Raw genomic sequence first — 20,542 nt, 5'->3', positions numbered from 1 at the left:
GTATAGTATTGCCATCGCTTACCAATTTTTTGAACTCACCACTAGGCATTGTTGTTACTTGGCCATGTGAAAATTCCTTTTTCTTGAAATAACACAACAAATTACAAGTCAGTACATGTTTTTATTCAACTTCAATGCTTAATATTGCAAACGCATGCTGTATTGACAACTAAAACGCTCGGACACAAGAAAGAACGAAATATTTGCTGACAAGCTTATTGTATATGTCCTCACAGAAAAAATGTTTCGAAAATTTATTAAATATAATAAATTGTTTTCGGTTGTTTAAGAAAATTGCATATGTATGTTGAAGCAAAAATCTAAATCTAAAAATTGTTAAAATATCTTTAGCGCTATATGAAGTTCAAGAGAGACTTATGAACCCAATTTAAGCAGACTTATCCCACTTTGCACTATATTTGTACACAACCTTTTTTCTGATTAAAGATAGCAAACAATTATTCAAATAAGGAACATTTGCTCACATTGGGCAAATTTTAACTAAAATCAACTAATCTTCATGAACTAGAATAAATTAATGAACTAAATATGGGAAGCTCAAACTCCGCGACGGAATACCGTGACGGCTAGCAGCGTGTCTCCAAATTAAAATCAATTCCAATTACTTGGCGGGTAGTGATGTAGTGTTGCCATTGCTTATCAATTTTTTACCTGGCCACGTAGACATTTGTTTATCTTCGAATAACGCAACAAATAACAAGATATTACATGTTTTTATTCAACTTCAATATTAAATACTGGAAAAGCATGGTATATTGATGTCAAAAAATACTCGGAAACAAGGAAATTTTTGCCGACTAGCTTATGTTCCCTCTGACTCGTTTTTCCTCATTCGTTTTTCCAAAATATTTCACCGTTCACACCGAGTTGAGATGTTTTAGTTTGACAGATACCATGGAAACTAGAAATTCACATTTACTCGAAATTCACATATATGCAACGTATGTTCAAATAATTAATAAGGGAAACAAGTAGGTTAGGTTAGGTTAGGTTATGTGGCAGCCCGATGTATCAGGCTCACTTAGACTATTCAGTCCATTGTGATACCACAGTAGTGAACTTCTCTCTTATCACTGAGTGCTGCCCGATTCCATGTTAAGCTCAATGACAAGGAACCTCCTTTTTATAGCCGAGTCCGAACGGCATTCCACATTCGAGTGAAACCACTTAGAGAATAAATGTCACCAGCATTACTGATGTCACCAGCATTACTGAGGTGGGTTAATCCTCCGCTGAAAAACTTTTTGGTGTTCGGTCGTAGCAGGAATCGAACCCACGACCTTGTGTATGCAAGGCGGGCATGCTAACCATTGCACCACGGTGGCTCCCAAGGGAAACAAGTATATACGGCCGTAAGTTCGGCCAGATGAATTCATGGTGGAGGGTACACACCATGGATTGCGTAACATAGAAACTTCCACGAAAGACTGTCATCCACAATCGAATTACTTGGGTTGTGGTATCTTAAAACTTCTTAACATCGTTTTCTAAATTGTGAGTTAGTCCATACGTGGTATATATTAGACAAAAAAGTTATGTATAGGTAAGTCTACAAATAATCACGAATCGACATGGACTTTGAATTGAAATATGGGGTTCGCTTATATGGGGGCTATATAGAATTATGAACTTGATATGGACCAATTTTTGTGTGATTGGGGATCGATTTATCTGAGGGCTATATATAACTATATACCGATATGGACCTAGTTAGGCATGGTTGTTAACGGTCATATACTAGCACAATGTACCAAATTTCAACTGACTCGGATGAAATTTGCTCCTCCAAGAGGCTCCAAAACCAAATCTCGGGATCAGTTTATATGGGGTCTATATATGATTTTGGACTGATATGGACCACTTTTAGCATGGTTGTTAAATATTATATACTACCACCACGTACCAAATTTCAACCAGATCGTATGACTTTTGCTTCTCCAAAAGGCACCAGAGGTCAAGTCTGAGGATCGGTTTATATGGGGGCTATATATAATTATGGACTGATATCAACCAATTCCTGCATGGTTGTTGGATACCATATACTAACATCACGTACCAAATTTCAACCGAATCAAATGAATTTTGCTCTTACAAGGGGCTCCGAAGGTCAACTGTGGGGATCGGTTTATATGGGGCCTATAGAATTATTGACCGATTTCGACCAATTTTTGCATGGTTGTTTGAGGCCATATATTAACACCACGTACCAAATTTCAACTGAATCAGATGAATGTTGGTCTACCTAGAGGCTCCGGTTGTCAAATCTAGTGATCGGTTTATATGGGGGCTATATATAAATATGGACCGATGTAGACCAATTTTTTGCATGGTCATTAGAGACCATATACTAACTCCATGTACCAAATTTCAGCCGGATCGGATGAAATTTGCTTCTCTTAGAGCTTCCACAAGCCACATCGGGGGATCGGTTAATATGGGGGCTATATGTAATTATAGACCGATGTGGACCAATTTTTGCATGGTTGTTAGAGACCATATAAAGGGTGATACGGTCAAAATTTGGTCAAGGGAAAACGCGTGTAAATCGGTGAAATCGTTTATTTAAAAAATCAAATTAAATTTCTTTTTCAAGTTCAATTAGTATAAAATTCAGGAAAAATATTCAGTTAGGCTTTCGCTTTTCCAAATCCGAATTGCCGGGCCTCACGCTTGACACCTGCCATCAGATTTTGTACAGCCACCTTGTCCACCTTCTTCGCCGCAGAAAGCCAGTTTGCCTTGAACTGCTGCTCGTCCTTAGCAGTTTTTTTGGTCTTCTTTAGGTTCCGCTTGACAATAGCCCAGTATTTCTCAATTGGGCGGAGCTCTGGCGTGTTGGGAGGGTTCTTGTCCTTGGGAACCACCAGCACGTTGTTGGCGGCGTATCACTTCATGGCCTTTTTACCGTAATGGCAAGATGCCAAATCCGGCCAAAACAGTAAGGAACAACCGTGTTTCTTCAGGAAAGGCAGCAGACGTTTATTCAAACACTCTTTCACGTAAATTTCGTGGTTGACAGTCCCGGAAGCTATGAAAATGCTGCTTTTCAAGCCACAGGTACAGATGGCTTGCCAAACCAGATATTTCTTTGCGAACTTTGACAGTTTTATGTGCTTGAAAATATCTGCTACCTTTCCCCTTCCTTTTGCCGTATAAAACTTTTGCTGCTTGTAGTCGGCTTTGACGTAGGTTTCGTCGTCCAAACTTCGTCAGCATCGTCGTGTACAGCCTCCGGGATCGCGCTTTGGCCGTCGTATTTTGTTTATCATCGCGATTTGGAGTCACTACCTTCTTGTAAGTCGATAGTCCGGCTCGTTGTTTGGCTCGATGCACGGTTGTAGACGATACACCCAGCTTATTTGCGGCATCTCGGAGAGAGAGGTTAGGGTTTCGCTTGAAACTACCGGCAACTCTCTTTGTCGTCTCAGCGGCTTCCGGTTTTCGATTTCTCCCCGATCCAGACTTCCTGGCTGTCGACAAACGTTCCCCAAACACTTTAAATACATTTGTAACGGTTGATTTGGCAACTTTTAGCGATTTTGCCAGCTTTGCGTGCGAGTAGCTCGGATTTTCGCGATGCGCGAGCAAAATTTTGATACGCTGCTCTTCGTGCTTGGACGGCATTTTGACAATTGAAGAGTGAATTCCACAATCAAAATAGGAGCAACATTCTACACACACACACCTTCCAAATGAGGGGTGTTCAGGTTTTTTAAATGCACAATTTAAAGAAATACGTCAAGTTTATATTGACCAAATTTTGACCGTATCACCCTTTACTAACACCATGTACCAAATTTCAACCGGATCGGATGAAATTTGCTTCTTTTAGAGCAATCGCAAACCAAATTTGGAGGTCCGTTTATATGGGGGCTATACGTAAATGTGGACCGATATGGGCCAATTTTTGCATGGTTGTTAGATACCATATACTAACACCATGTACCAAATTTCGGCCAGGTCGGATGAAATTTGCTTCTCTTAGAGCAATCGCAGGCCAAATTTGGGGGTCCGTTTATATGGGGGCTATACGTAAAAGTGGACCGATATGGCCCATTTGCAATACCATCCGACCTACATCAATAACAACTACTTGTGCCAAGTTTCAAGTCGATAGCTTGTTTCGTTCGGAAGTTAGCGTGATTTCAACAGACGGACGGACGGAAATGCTCAGATCGACTCAGAATTTCACCACGACCCAGAATATATATACTTTATGGGGTCTTAGAGCAATATTTCGATGTGTTACAAACGGAATGACAAAGTTAATATACCCCCATCCTATCCCTGCCAACATTTTTTGAATTTGGGGACGCTTCTAAGAATTCCCACTACGTCGAAAACAGTCGTATACGATATCCAAAACTCCTCGGAAAAGCGCCGTCACTATTGAGAAGTTGTACCACGCCAAGTTACTACAAAAAAGTATCGCATGAGTGCAATTATTAGGTGCCCTTCTGGATACATTTAGAAGGACGCCAATAAGAGCCCCTTCAAACAATCAGAGAAAGTGAATTTTAAGATAGTTGTAAAAGAATCGTTGTGGTCAAGTAAAACACGATTGTTTATTAATTTTGTTAAACATTTATAAATTCTCATAAATATTACATTTATACGACTATCACATCACATTTAACATATTTTTATGCATTAATAAAAGATTGATGTTGAGTTACAAGTTGCAAGTTACATGTTGTAGTGTCTATCAGCCAGTGCTTTTATTCCCAATGGAGGCAGCGTGTCTGGAAAAATATTTGAAAAACTATCACTTTATTCCATTTGGAAAGTCAAAAATTGTTCACCAATATACCTTTCACAATTTTAAGCGAAATAACTATGTTTTCAGCACTTCATTATCATTTTTATTTAAATAAATAAGCTAGTTGTGCTTGGTGTTTCACAAAATATAAAATGGCTCTTGTAACAATAGTGATGGCAAAATACTTTCATGCGAATAGTGATGGCAAAATACTATCACAGTTGGCGATTGTTGCAGTATCACTTACGAGTCTGTGGTAGCGATGAGGATGAAATGGAACTTTGAAATGCTGGCAGGGATGGTGGAGGGTATAAAAATATGTACATATATGAGTTATGTACATATTTTTATAAACATTTGCTAACAAATTTTTATGGACTGCATTCAATTTTGATTGGCGGCCACATTGATTAACCACCAAGTCGCTTAATTGCTTATAACGCCGTTTGTTATTTCGTCGCCAGCCATATAGCCGAAGTTATACAGTATGTGTATGTGTGTTTACATGGGTGTCAAAGGGTTGTTGTTATTGTTTATACTGTTCTCCTCATTTGGCACACCATAAATTTCTTCCTTCATAATTTTCACATTCGAAAAGGTCTTATTGTGTTTTCCACCGACCATCTTTTCAAACAAAAATGATTTGGGGACACTTTTCTTGAGGAAATGTGATATGTTTGAAAATAATTTGTTTGGTGATTTTTCCGTCGTTTTAATATTGTAATAGCGTCGCTGTTGCTGTTGGTTGTTTTACACCTACCCTCTCGTACTCACGTGTTGTGTGGGAAATTTCTGTGCTCTTTCCGTTTTTCGATTCATGAAAACCAAACAAGGAGACAACCTTACAGGATATACAATGATGACCTTTTTGGCAGGTAAGTGTGGCTGGTAAACAATTTAAAAAACCTAATGGATTTTTGGCTTTTATTTGATTCATCTAGCAACGTGTGAGAGGGCGGGGGGGGGGGTTACTAAAAGCCACGGCATACACACTCTAACTCACACTATTTATTGTGCTCATAAACAAATTATATGCAAATACATACTTACCCAGCGGGGAAAATTGAAAAGTAACGCAACAAAAATGCCTTCATAACTTGCTATGGAAATAAAATTTTGACAAAATTTTCTACAGAAATAAAATTTTGACAAAATTTTCCATAGAAATAAAATTTTGACAAAATTTTCTATAGAAATAAAATTTTGACAAAACTTTCTATAGAAATAAAATTTTGACAAAATTTTCCATAGAAATAAAATTTTGACAAAATTTTCTATGTTAGGTTAGGTTAAAGTGGCAGCCCGGTTTAGTTTCAGGCTCACTTAGACTATTCAGTCCATTGTGATACCACATTAACTAAAAGTACATATGGGCACTTCTAACAGGTTGGCTGATAAATCCCCGGTCTGGCACATAGATGGCGTCGCTAGTATTAAATGCATATTATTTTTATATAGTACCAACCTTCAAATGATTCGTGTCAAAATTTGACGTCTGTAAGTCAATTAGTTTGTGAGATAGAGCGTCTTTTGTGAAGCAACTTTTGTTATTGTGAAAAAATGGAAAAAAAGGAATTTCGTGTTTTGATAAAATACTGTTTTCTGAAGGGAAAAAATACGGTGGAAGCAAAAACTTGGCTTGATACTGAGTTTCCGGACTGTGCCCCAGGGAAATCAACAATAATTGATTGGTATGCAAAATTCAAGCGTGGTGAAATGAGCACGGAGGACGGTGAACGCAGTAGACGCCCGAAAGAGGTGGTTACCGACGAAAACATTAAAAAATTTTACAGAATGATTTTGAATGACCGTAAAATGAAGTTGATCGAGATAGCAGAGGCCTTAAAGATATCAAAGGAACGTGTTGGTCATATCATTCATCAATATTTGGATATGCGGAAGCTCTGTGCAAAATGGGTGCCGCGCGAGCTCACATTTGACCAAAAACAACAACGTGTTGATGATTCTGAGCGGTGTTTGCAGCTGCTAACTCGTAATACACCCGAGTTTTTCACTCGATATGTGACAATGGATGAAACATGGCTCCATCACTACACTCCTGAGTCCAATCGACAGTCGGCAGAGTGGACAGCGACCGGTGAACCGTCTCCGAAGCGTGGCGGACTCAAAAGTCCGCTGGCAAAGTAATGGCCTCTGTTTTTTGGGATGCGCATGGAATAATTTTTATCGATTATCTTGAGAAGGGAAAAACCATCAACAGTGACTATTATATGGCATTATTGGAGCGTTTGAAGGTCGAAATCGCGGCAAAACGACTCCATATGAAGAAGAAAAAAGTGTTGTTCCACCAAGACAACGCACCGTACCACAAGTCATTGAGAACGATGGCAAAAATTCATTAAATGGGCTTCGAATTGCTTCCCCACCCACCGTATTCTCCAGATCTGGCCTCCAACAACTTTTTCTTGTTCTCAGACCTCAAAAGGATGCTCGCAGGGAAAAAATTTGGCTGCAATGAAGATGTGATCGCCGAAACTGAGACCTATTTTGAGGCAAAATCGAAGTAGTACTACCAATGTATCGCTCTTGAAGGGAACTATGTTGAATAAAAACGAATTTTGACAAAAAAATGTGTTTTTCTTTGTTAGACCGGGGACTTATCAGCCAACCTGTTACGCTGTTATTTTGAAGTGAACGTATATGACAACTTCAGGCCTTATAGCTACCCCAACCAAGCTTTCACCATCCATTCCACTTCACTTCCATTTCTCACTGGATACACACGTACATTACGGTTGTACGTATTACGATAATACGGAATATGATATGCCACAGAAGCACGAGTGGGAGTGGAAAATTAAACCTCAGATCGTTACATGCTAACGGCGGCTTCCAATCATTTTCATTATGTGGAATGAGGGGCGTTCGATATGGAAATGAACCCAATAACCAAATGGCAAACAAAGTCATCATCTATTGTTATTCATAATTTTCTTTCTTTCTTTATTTATTTTTTTATTTCATTTTTTCATTATAAACGAATAAAGGAAGGCGGCATATGCCAGGCTAATGGATGTTTATATGTTGTGTGGTTGTTTTGCATAGAGAATGGTGAGGGGCTAGCATTATAAAGAGATTTTGTGTGGTGAATTTAAATTTGAGAGGCAATTTTGAGTGTGCGAAATCAAGGGAGTGAGAATGGTAATAACAGTGATAGTGTCTTCTCTTAGCTATCATTAATGATGACGTTTGCCAAGTGTATGCATTCTTACATTTGCATATTCCGGGAAACGTGGGAACTTTGGTAACAGGCAAATGTTCAAAGTCAAGTCAACTATCACTTGCTTAGGTCATGTGAAAAACCCATGTCGACTACAAAGAGTATATGTTAGAAAAAGGCAAATTTAGTACCTATATAAGCCACTCTAGTTCTTCAAATTTATTTATTTATTATTTTTTTATTTATTTATTTATTTTTTTTTTTTTTGAATTGAAAACAAAAATGAAATTCATAGATATAAATTTTTGTTACAAGTCCTCAAAATGCCACCATGATGGACAAACAAATGTGAAAATTTTCACCTTTTTGAAAAATGAACGTTACTTCAAATTACAACATTTTAGTTTTTGGGTTGAAAACTAACAAAAAAAAGTTAAAACCAAAGAAAGAAATGAAATTCAAAAATGTTATTAAGATGGCCAAAACAGCATATTTGTGTGAAAATTAAAAAAATAATAATAGCGTTTATGTTTTTCAAGTTCACAAAATTATATTTTTATGGTCGATAGTTAGCAAGAAACATAAACTAAAATTGAAAACAAATAATAGCATAAAACGTAAGACATGACAATAAATCGTTCTTCCAAAATCTCTTCGTTGTTAGAAATGAGGGGGTACTACCAATAAATTTTTACTCCAAAAGTAAAAATATTTCTAAACAAAAATAGCAGAAGTTTATACATTTTATTTATATTTTCATATTATTTATATTTTAATTCAATAACATAAATTATAGTCAACCCAAAAATAAATGAGAAAATAAAATTTAAAGATATAAATTTCTTTGGCATCCTTTACAAATTATGCCTATTGGGTAGAAAAATCCCAACACTTGAAGATTTCCAAATATTAAATTGTTCATATTTTTATACCCCCCACCATAGGACGGGGTGTATATTAACTTTGTCATTCCGTTTGTAACACATCGAAATATTGCTCTAATACCCCATAACGTGTATATATTGTTACGTTTTTATATTGAGGCGTATTTAATTACCCGATAATTAAAAAGACAGTTCTTTTCAATAACGTTAATCTACAATTTATTTGTTTAACTGATTGGTTTCACTTATTTGCTCTACGATGTGTACTGTATAAACTTTAGCTTACGACTGACTTGACTGCACCCTCCGCCAGGGGCTTATATACCGTGATTTGACGATTTCGAAAATTCTGGATAGTCTGGCCTACAACCATCGAGAACTATCTTGATACAATTTATCTAACACCACATATTCAACTGGTTATCTTCATTGCCTACAGCCATCTGGAATATTCCATCGGCGTTATTTTACAGGTGATATGGCACACATACTTTTAGGCTTATGCTAGTAATCTAGTGCATTCTACTAGATTAGGTAGATGTCGTGCAGGTATAAAACCAAAGGCGTTACTTTTACAATGAACGATTGGAAACACAAAAGATGTTTAAGGAAGTACTAGAAAATAAAGAAATGACTCTAACAAGTTATGACGTAATTTTATCGTTACAATTTGAAAATTAACGTAAACTAATTTAAATAAACTTAAATCTAGAAATATCACATTCGTAACACTGCCTCCCGCTTAAGCCTGTTCGTCCCGAATAGGCACAGAACCCGTTCCGTATGGAGCCAAACGTTCCAGGTGAACGACTTTCATCTTTGACCTTGGGCTGTCGTCTTTTTGAATGCGGTATACAACATCATTGATCTTCTTGATGACTTTATATGGGCCTTCCCACTGTGTTTGTAGTTTAGGACATAATCCTTTCTTTCGGTGCGGGTTGAATAGCAGAACCAGTTGTCCTTCACTAAAGCCCTCAGTGTTTGCTGCACGATCATATCTCGCCTTCATTCTGTTGCTAACCATTTTTATTTTGTTTCGCACTGATTCGTGAACTTTACCAAATGTGTTTGGTATGTCGTTACTGGTTTCTTCCATGGCGAGCTCATTGGGTGTAGCGCCAAATATCAAATCTCCGGGCAACTTCAATTCCGTTCCGAATAGGACCTTGGCCGGTGTTCGTGACGTAGAATCATGTATGGCTGATCTATACGACAGCAAAAACTTTGGTATATGATCGTCCCAGTCTCGTTGGCCGTTATCCACTACCTTTCGAAGATGTTCTTCCAGAGTGCGATTAAACCTTTCTACCATGCCATCAGATTGCGGATGCAATGGCGTAGTCCTTGTTTTCTTGATACCGAGGGAGTCACACATCTCTTTGAATATGGCCGATTCGAAATTTCTTCCTTGGTCTGAGTGTATCTCGGTCGGCACACCGTAGCGACATATCCAGTTCTTGTCGACTACATCTACAATCGTCTTCGCCTCTTGGTTAGGAATGGCATAAACTTCTGGCCACTTGCTGAAGTAGTCCATGACCACAAGGACATATCGATTTCCAGAATCACTTACTGGGAAAGGCCCTGCAACGTCCATTGCTATTCTTTCAAAAGGCGCTCCTGGCCTATACTCTTGCATAAGACCTCTACTTTTTCGTCTTGGCCCTTTCGCCTTTATGCACTTCTCACAATTTGCCACCCATTCAGCAATTGATTTCTGGCATCCAACCCAGTAGAATCGTTGCTTCACTTTCTCGGCTGTTTTGGTTATTCCTAAGTGACCTCCACTAGGTCCATTGTGGAATTCCGTCAAAACATCCTTTACCTTGGAATCTGGCACGATTATCAAGTTGCGGCTATTCTTGCCATCTTCACTTTCCCACTTACGTTGTAGGGTTCCGTTGACCAGACATAGACTGTCCCATTGAGCCCAGTATGATTTCATAAGTGGGCTTTCGGCTGCGATGTCTTTCTTACTGGGTTTCTTATCTTCTTCTTTCGCCGAAATAATTTTGCTCAAAATGAGATCTTTACGCTGTTCTGCTGGCCAGTCCACTCCAGATTCGACGTGCAACAGCCTGATATCCACGATTTCTTCCTTATGTTCAGCTTTCGAGCAGTGTTTGCACTCGACATTACAAAGTCGACGTGACAAGGCGTCCGCGTTGCCGTGTTTGCCACCTTTTCTATGCTCGATACTGAAATCATAGCTTTGGAGTCTTTCTATCCAACGTGCCAGCTGAGCTTCCGGATTCTTGAATTGAAGCAACCATCGTAGAGCTGAATGGTCAGTTCTTAACAAGAAATTCTGTCCATACAAGTATTTGTGGTAATGCTTCACGCTTTCTATGACAGCAAGCAGCTCTCTTCTTGTTACGCAATAGTTCTTCTCGGGCTTGGATAACGTTCGGCTAAAATATCCGATGACCTTTTCTTTACCTTCAATCTGTTGAGATAGTACACCACCAATTCCGTACGCACTAGCATCTGTATCCAAAATAAATTTTTCGCCAGGAATTGGATACGCCAGAACAGGAGTTGAACATAAAAGTTCTTTTAGATGATGAAATGACTGTTCCTGTTCTTCACTCCACTGGAACTTCGTACCTTTTTGCGTTAATTTATGGAGGCTTGCGGCGATGCTGGCGAAGTTTGGTACGAAACGCCTGTAGTATGTGCATAAACCAAGGAAGCTGCGCAACTCGTGGAGATTCCGTGGACGAGGCCAATCTTTTACTGCTTGAATTTTGTCTTCATCGGTGGATATGCCCTCTGCTGTAACATGATGACCCAGGTACTTAACTTCTCGCTGGAAAAGCGAGCACTTCTTGGCGTTAAGTCGTAGGCCAGCGGCTGACAATTGCTGGATAACGTCTTTCAAGTTCTTAAGGTGCTCGTCAAATGTTTTGCCCATCACTATGATATCGTCGAGGTATATCAAGCAGGACTTCCAATGCAACCCCTTTAGCACCCGTTCCATCAATCGCTCGAACGTAGCCGGAGCATTGCAGAGCCCGAATGGCATTACATTGAATTGCCAAAGACCGCCATTAACGCCAAAAGCTGTCTTTTCTTTGTCTTTCTCGGCGATCTCTACTTGCCAATATCCACTCTGCAAATCAAGCGTGGAAAACCATGTTGTTCCGGCTAGTGTGTCCAACGTGTCATCAATGCGTGGAAGCGGATAACTGTCCTTTTTGGTAACATCATTCAATTTTCTGTAGTCCACGCAAAATCGGGTACTTCCATCTTTCTTTTTGACCAGCACAACTGGCGAGCACCAAGGACTTGATGATGGCTCGATCACACCACTTTCCGCCATTTCCTTAACGAGCTTTTGAACCTCATCTCGTTTTGCTAGAGGGACACTTCGTGGTGCCTGTTTTATGGGTCTTTCTTCTGTGGTATTTATTTCATGCTTCACCACAGATGTTCTCCCTTGATTTTTCTTCTCAATGGCAAAGGCGGAGGCATTTTTCCATAACAATTTCTTGGCTTTATTTTTCTCGGACGGTGATAGATGACGTGTCCAAGTTTCGACATAACCTTCCAGATGTTTCATCACTTCATTATGCTTCTTTGGAGATTTGCTTTCCAAGTTGACTATTGCTTCGGCAGGAGTACATTTGCCAATGTCCGAAAATTTTCCAATTTGCTCTTGATGGTCAGATAAATTCAAAACTCGAACTGGTATAAGTCCCTCTTCATTTGTTGTTACCAGGGCATTTGCTATCAAGATGTTGTTGTTTTTATTTTCTGCTGGTTCAACAACCCACAATTTGCCGACTTCACAATCTCCATTCATAGAAACCCATATAATTGTTTCGGAATTTGGTGGTATTGACTCTGGCTGGCTCATTGTCAAATATCTGACAGGTGTATTCTCACTGTAGCCCACGTTTACCGGTATTTCGATATCGCACCAGGTCATTACACGATGCTTCAAATCCAAGTTGAGACCAAAAGCAATCATAAAATCCGCTCCAATTATAACTTCGTCCACTATATCGGCCACAATGAATTCATAATTAACGGATTTGTTTGCAATGGTTAACTTTACAGGAACCTTTCCATATACAGTTGCGGGTTCACCTGTAGCCGTGCGTAGTCTGACTCCAATCAATGGTGTAACTTTCTCTTTTACTATGTCTGATCTAATGATAGACTTCGACGCACCCGTATCCAACGTCAATGTACGCTTGTCGCCGTTAACACACCCCGCGACAGTTAAATTGTTATTTTGCTGTTGTACTATTGCTATGGAGATTGTGGGGCCATCATATGTGGGAGCCAGCTCTTGCCCCGCTGAACTAGCTCTATTTAGTTTAAAGGTGACTCACTGGACTGTGGGTTCACCCACAAATGGCTATTGTTTGATGGGGATGGGTATGGCGATTTCGATCTTGATCGCTTACGACGTGCTTTACATTCCCGAGCAACATGTCCAGGCTTATCACAGTTATAGCACTTCATTCTGGATTTTGTTGTCTCCTGCTTCATTTCTTGCATTGCCTGCTTAACGGCTTCTTTCACTGAATCAATCACGGAATTTGATTCGTCATTCTCAGTCTCCACCTTACGTACTTTGTGAACTTGAGGACGTGCTAGTACTCTCGCTGTCTCTTGTGCAAGGGCAAATGTTACAGTTTCCACAAATGTAGCTTTTTGTGACGCATATGTTGCACATTTTATGTCTGGGTCTCGAATGCCATTCACAAAGGTCTCAATTCTGATGCGGTCCACAAGTGGGTGACTCTCTCCTGGGTATGCCAAAAGCACCAACCGCTCAACCTCTGTTGCAAAGTCTTGTAGAGTCTCATTTGACTTCTGGACTCTTCCTCTTAATTCCATTCTGAAGATGTCTTGCTTATGTTCTCCGCCGTACTTACGTTGAAGTGCCGCTATTACTTCATTATAATTATTTCTAGAGGCAGCGGGAATGCTTTGTATCACATCAGCGGCGTTGCCCTTTAATGCCAATAGAAGTTCAATTGCTTTGTCATTGTCGTTCCATAAATTTCTAGAAGCAACCATTTCAAATTGGAATTTGAATACATCAAATGAAGTTGAGCCATCGAAAACAGGAGGTTTGGTTTTCGAGCCCTCGATAACGCGCACTGGTCCACCTTTAATTTCCAGCTCTGACATTTTTCTTTCAATGTGTAGAAACTTCTCATCATGAACCATAATTTTCTCATCCACAGAAATAATCTTCTTATCCAGCTCCCCAATTTGGCTTTCGATATGGTCCACACGTTTTTCCATGCCTTCAGCAATTTGTTGAAGATTCTCATTTAGAATTCTAGAATTTTCGTCCATTTTTTTTGAATTTTCGTCGAATTTTTCTTCCAATTTTCTAGAATTCTCTTGCATTTTTAGAGAATTTTCTTCCATCATTTTTCTAGAATTCTCTTGGATTTTTAGAGAATTTTCTTCCATCATTTTGCTCAAAATATTGACCATCGATGTGTAATCAACAACATTAGAAGCTACAGATGGAGTTTCCGAGGCGCTGGCTACTACTGATTCGTCAAGATCTTCCTTATAATCGAACTCATGTGTTTCGATATCAATACTGCGCCGCTCGAACTCTTCCAGTAGTCGCTTTTGTAATTGAGCCTTGTTTCCTGTAGTCGGCTGCTCCATTTTGCTCAATTCCTTCTTCAAGTCTTCCACTCGAAGCTGATTAAACTTCATTGTAGATTTTTTTCCGTTATTTCACTTCCGACACCAATTGTTACGTTTTTATATTGAGGCGTATTTAATTACCCGATAATTAAAAAGACAGTTCTTTTCAATAACGTTAATCTACAATTTATTTGTTTAACTGATTTGGTTTCACTTATTTGCTCTACGATGTGTACTGTATAAACTTTAGCTTACGACTGACTTGACTGCACCCTCCGCCAGGGGCTTATATACCGTGATTTGACGATTTCGAAAATTCTGGATAGTCTGGCCTACAACCATCGAGAACTATCTTGATACAATTTATCTAACACCACATATTCAACTGGTTATCTTCATTGCCTACAGCCATCTGGAATATTCCATCGGCGTTATTTTACAGGTGATATGGCACACATACTTTTAGGCTTATGCTAGTAATCTAGTGCATTCTACTAGATTAGGTAGATGTCGTGCAGGTATAAAACCAAAGGCGTTACTTTTACAATGAACGATTGGAAACACAAAAGATGTTTAAGGAAGTACTAGAAAATAAAGAAATGACTCTAACAAGTTATGACGTAATTTTATCGTTACAATTTGAAAATTAACGTAAACTAATTTAAATAAACTTAAATCTAGAAATATCACATTCGTAACAATATATTCTGGGTCGTGGTGAAATTCTCAGTCGATCTACGCATGTCCGTCCGTCCGTCCGTCTGTTGAATCACGCTAACTTCCGAACGAAACAAGCTATCGACTTGAAACTTCGCACAAGTAGTTGTTATTGATGTAGGTCTGGTGGTATTGCAAATGGGCCATATCGGTCCACTTTTACGTATAGCCCCCCTATAAACGGACCCCCAGATTTGGCTTGCGGAGCCTATAAGAGTAGCATATTTCATCCAATGTGGCTGAAATATGGTACATGGTGTAAGTATATGGTCTCTACCAACCATGCAAAAATTGGTCCATATCGGTCCATAATTATATATATCCCCCATATAAACCGATCCCCAGATTTGTCCTCCGGAGCCTCTTGGAGGAGCAAAATTCATCCGATCCGGTTGAAATTTGGTATGTGGTGTTAATATATGGTCTCTAACAACCATGCAAAAAATTGGTCCATATTGGTCCATAATTATATATGCCCCCATATAAACAAAAATTGGTCCATATCGGTCCATAATTATATATATCCCCCATATAAACCGATGCCCAGATTTGTCCTCCGGAGCCTCTTGGAGGACCAAAATTCATCCGATCCGGTTGAAATTTGGTATGTGGTGTTAGTATATGGTCTCTACCAACCATGCAAAAATTGGTCCATATCGGTCCATAATTATATATAGCGCCCATATAAACCGATCCCCAGTTTCGTTCTCCGGAGCCTCTTGGAGGAGCAAAATTCATCCGATCCGGTTGATATTTGGTATGTGGTGTTAGTATATGGTCTCTAACAACCATGCAAAAATTGGTCCATATCGGTCCATAATTATATATAGCGCCCATATAAGCCGTTCCCCAGATTTGATCTCAGGAGCCTCTTGGAGGAGCAAAATTCATCCGATTCGGTTGAAATTTGGTACATGGTATATAATTTGGTATATGGTCTCTACCAACCATGCAAAAATTGGTCCATATCGGTCCATAATTATATATAGCGCCCATATAAACCGATCCCCAGATTTGTCCTCCGGATCCTCTTGGAGGAGCAAAATTCATCCGATCCGGTTGAAGTTTGCAACGTGGTGTTAGTCTAAGGCCGCTAAGAACCATGCTAAAATTGGTCCATATAGATATATAGTTATATATAGCCTATCCCCAATCACACAAAAATTGGTCCATATCGGTTCATAATCATGGTTGCCACTCAAGCCAAAAATAATCTACCAAAATTTTATTTCTATAGAAAATGTTGTCAAAATTTTATTTCTATAGAAAGTGTTGTCAAAATTTTAATTCTATAAAGTAGAGGTGTGCGCGTGACACGAAATTCTCGTCACACGCGTGCTTCACGCGAGAATCACGTGAGTCGTGAACAAAATCCAAAGCAAGTCTCGTGAATGTGCGTGAATGGGACTAAAATAAATATGTCGTGCGTGAGTGTGCGTGAGAAATAAAGTCGGTTCGTGAATGTGCGTGAATAAAATTTCTGCAAAGTCACACTCACGAAAAAAATCAAGATTTAATTCATATTCGTATTTTAACTGAAATTAATTTAGCTCTCGAACTATATTCTATTTTTGAAGTTTGTTACCTTTGCAGATTTCCGTTTGGAAAATGTCGTGAGGTTCGTGAATTTGTCGTGAATCACGAGAATTATCGTGAATCGTGCGTGAACGTGAGTCTTTAAAAGTAGTTCGTGCGTGAGCGTGCGTGAGTACTGGTTTTCATTTCGTGAATGTGCGTGAGTGGGATTGGCTACAACGCGTATCGTGCGTGAGCGTGCGTGAATAAACATTTTGTTTCGTCAATGTGCATGAGTGTGAGTGAAATTTCAGTCACGCGCACACCTCTACTATAGAGAATTTTGTCAAAATTTTATTTCTATTGAAAAATTTGTCAAAATTTTATTTCTATTGAAAATTTTGTCAAAATGTTATTTCTATAGAAAAAATTTTCAAAATTTTATTTCTACACTCAAAAAAAAGTGAACTCACTATTTCACTAAAGCCAATTTAACTATATTTTAGTTCATGAAATTATTATATTTGGAGAAAGTTTCATTTACTCTAATAATTTTTTGCGCACGTTAGTTAAATGAACTAAAAGACGGGAAAAAAATTATACACAAATGAAGTAAAAAGTTTTACTAAATTCGTACTTCTCACAAAATAGTTCATTATTTCTTTAAATTTGTAAATTTTACTACAACAGCGTCCATCATGAACTACGTATGTCACTAAAGACATTCTTGAAATTTTGAACTCCAATTTGTTCCTTCAAACTGCAAAATTTTCTTTAAAAAGTGAAAAAAATTATTTATGTCTAATAAATTTTCTTGAATTTGTCGAAAAATATTTACTTATTTTTGTGATATCGGCGTGATGCCAGCGCTTGTAATACTGTTTAGTTAAAATTTTCTAAAATTATTCATAATTTTCTAAAATTAATCAAAAGTTTTCTTCCTGGTGGGTTCACTGTTTTTTCAGTGTATAGCAAATTTTGTCAAAATTTTATTTCTATAGAAAATTTGACAAAATTTTATTTCTATAGAAAATGTTGTCAAAATTTTATTTCTATAGAAACTTTTATCAAAATTTTATTTCTATAGAAAATTTTGTCAAACTTAATTATATACGTATTTAATCGGCCTTTTTTAGTTTAATATATACCACATATGGACTACCTTGCAATTTAGAAGACGGTGATAAGAAGTTTTAAGGTACCTTGACATCGGCAAGTGATACCGCAACCCAAATAATTCGATTGTGGATGACAGTCTTCAGTAGAAGTTTCTACGCAATCCATGGTGGAGGGTACATAAGCTTCGGCCGTATATACTTGTTTTTTTTTTTTAAATAATTCTGCAACTTTTGAACCGAAAAAGATATCAAGATAATTTTTCTTTAATTCTTCATCTACATGTCCATCGGAAACTAAATTTTCACTCCGAGACCACAGTTTTACTCCGATTTACTTGAAATTTTGCACAGGTAGCATAATTAACATTCTAGCTACGCATACTAACAACTAGCTACGGCATCTAGTTCAAATTTAGCGGTTCAAATTTAGATATAGCCCCCATATATATCTTACGCCCGATATGCACTTATATGACTCCAGAAGCCAGCTTTTTCTCTAATTTGCTTCAAATTTTACACAAGAAGAAGTATATTTGATAATATCGTCAAGTGTGCCGAGTTTGATTTAAATCGGTTCACATTTAGGTATAGCCCGTAAATTTGCAGAAATGCATTATTTTACCCCAGTTAGTGACGTTTGAGTGCAAGTTTTTGGCGCATTTGGCTAAGCACGGTTCTAAATATAATACATCGTTGGAAAGGTATATGAGAGAGCTTTATTTCTATGCAATTGAAAAGAACCCAAAATACGAACATTTAAAGTTTTTGGATCACGGAACATTTTTTTTTTTTTCAAAAATTCCAATTTTTTGGGAATTAAAAATATGAATTGAAACCTTAATATCTTTTGAACTAATTGTGATATCATTATGATCTTTATTGATTTTTGCAGAGAAAATTGTTTTAAGAAATATTGCTGAATATACCATTCCCAAAATTGGTAAAAAAAATCCCCAAAGTAGGGACATAAAAACGTTATTTTTTGTAATTTGTATATTTTTCAGCTGTTTATTGGTAGGATGTTGAAACCTTTTACAGCTAGTTAATGGACATATAGAGCTTTTTGGAAAACAGATCGACTTATGTATCTTACACCCAGAGAAGGAATATGATCACCTCAAACATGTTTTAAGAGCAAAATGTTATTTGTGGGTGGTGACCATGTAACATGGTTTTCGCAACCATGTTATTTCCTCGGAAATCATATATCTGATTTCGGCAAGCAGGTTATATTTGACGAGAAAATAACATTTTAGTGATAAACATGTTACATGGTCACCATACAAAAATAACATTTTGCTCTTGAAACATGTTTGAGGTGATCATATTCCTTCTCTGCGTGTACAGACTATAAGTTAGGAATCTTACAGTATGTCCAATCGATACGACAATTCGTTGATGACTAAATAATCGGTAAATGTGTTATCGATCCCATAAACATGCAGCAGTATCGATTATACCTTCGGACTTAACTTATAATGTGGCCAATATATGGGATATGTTGACCACTGTCGTCCGGATAAACTTATAGTCTGTAAAGCGCATTAGCAATCTGTGCTTTGCCAAATGAGAATTTTGAAAACAATTTTTTTTCTTTTTGAAAAATTGCCGTTTTTGGAAGAGAAGAACTTATATTCTACTAGACCAAAATGGCCGATAATAAGTTAAAAAAAATTGGGAGAAATCTATAAAAAAAAAAATTACGACAGAAAGAATGTACGTGCCCCTTTCTAAATAATTGTCAAAATTTAATCATTTTTGTGGACTTTACAACTTTTAATCTAAAGCACATGGGTACACATTTTTATACCCTCCACTTTGTCATTCCGTTTGTAACACATCGAAATATTGCTCTAAGACCCCATAAAGTATATATTCTGGGTCGTGGTGAAATTCTGAGTCGATCTGAGCATATCCGTCCGTCCGTCCGTCCGTCCGTCTGTTGAAATCACGCTAACTTCTGAACGAAACAAGCTATCGACTTGAAACTTGGCACAAGTAGTTGTTATTGATGTAGGTCGGATGGTATTGAAAATGGGCCATATCGGTCCACTTTTACGTATATCTCCCATATAAACGGACCCCCAAATTTGGCTTGCGATTGCTCTAAGAGAAGCAAATTTCATCCGATCCGGCTGAAATTTGGTACATGGTGTTAGTATATGGTCTCTAACAACCATGCAAAAATTGATCCACATCCGTCCATAATTATATATAGCCCCCATATAAACCGATCCCCCGATTTGGCTTGCGGAGCCTCTATGAGAAGCAAATTTCATCCGATCCCGCTGAAATTTGATACATGGTGTTGGTATATGGTCTCTAACAACCATGCAGAAATTGGTCCACATCGGTCCATAATTATATATAGCCCCCATATAAACCGATCCCCCGATTTGGCTTGGCGAGCCTCTAAGAGAAGCAAATTTCATCCGATCCGGCTGAAATTTGGTACATGGTGTAAGTATATGGTCTCTAACAACCATGCAAAAATTGGTCCACATCGGTCCACTTTTACGTATAGCCCCTATATAAACGGACCCCCAAATTTAGCTTGCGAATCCTCTAAGAGAAGCAAATTTCATCCGATCCGGCTGAAATTTGGTACATGGCGTTAGTGTATGATCTCTAATGACCATGCAAAAATTGGTCCACATCGGTCCATAATTACATATAGCCCCCATATAAACCGATCACCAGATTTGACCTCCAGAGC

The 20,542-nt window shown here is 38.1% G+C and overlaps 1 long non-coding RNA gene across 1 annotated transcript in view; it reads left to right on the top strand.

Annotated features, from left to right (window-relative positions):
* Positions 1 to 5,332: 5,332 nt before the first annotated feature.
* LOC142228497 (uncharacterized) overlaps positions 5,333 to 20,542 on the top strand; it is a 32,079-nt gene continuing 16,869 nt past the window's right edge. The window contains exon 1 of the long non-coding RNA XR_012720187.1: positions 5,333 to 5,655. This is a non-coding gene — a long non-coding RNA (uncharacterized LOC142228497). The remainder of the gene's footprint in view (positions 5,656 to 20,542) is intronic.

Source organism: Haematobia irritans, chromosome 3, assembly GCF_050003625.1.
Source record: "Haematobia irritans isolate KBUSLIRL chromosome 3, ASM5000362v1, whole genome shotgun sequence".
In the NCBI taxonomy this organism is placed as follows: Eukaryota; Metazoa; Arthropoda; class Insecta; order Diptera; family Muscidae; genus Haematobia; species Haematobia irritans.
The sequence above is the reverse complement of the archived record's forward strand: the minus strand, read 5'-3'. Positions and strand labels throughout refer to the sequence as shown.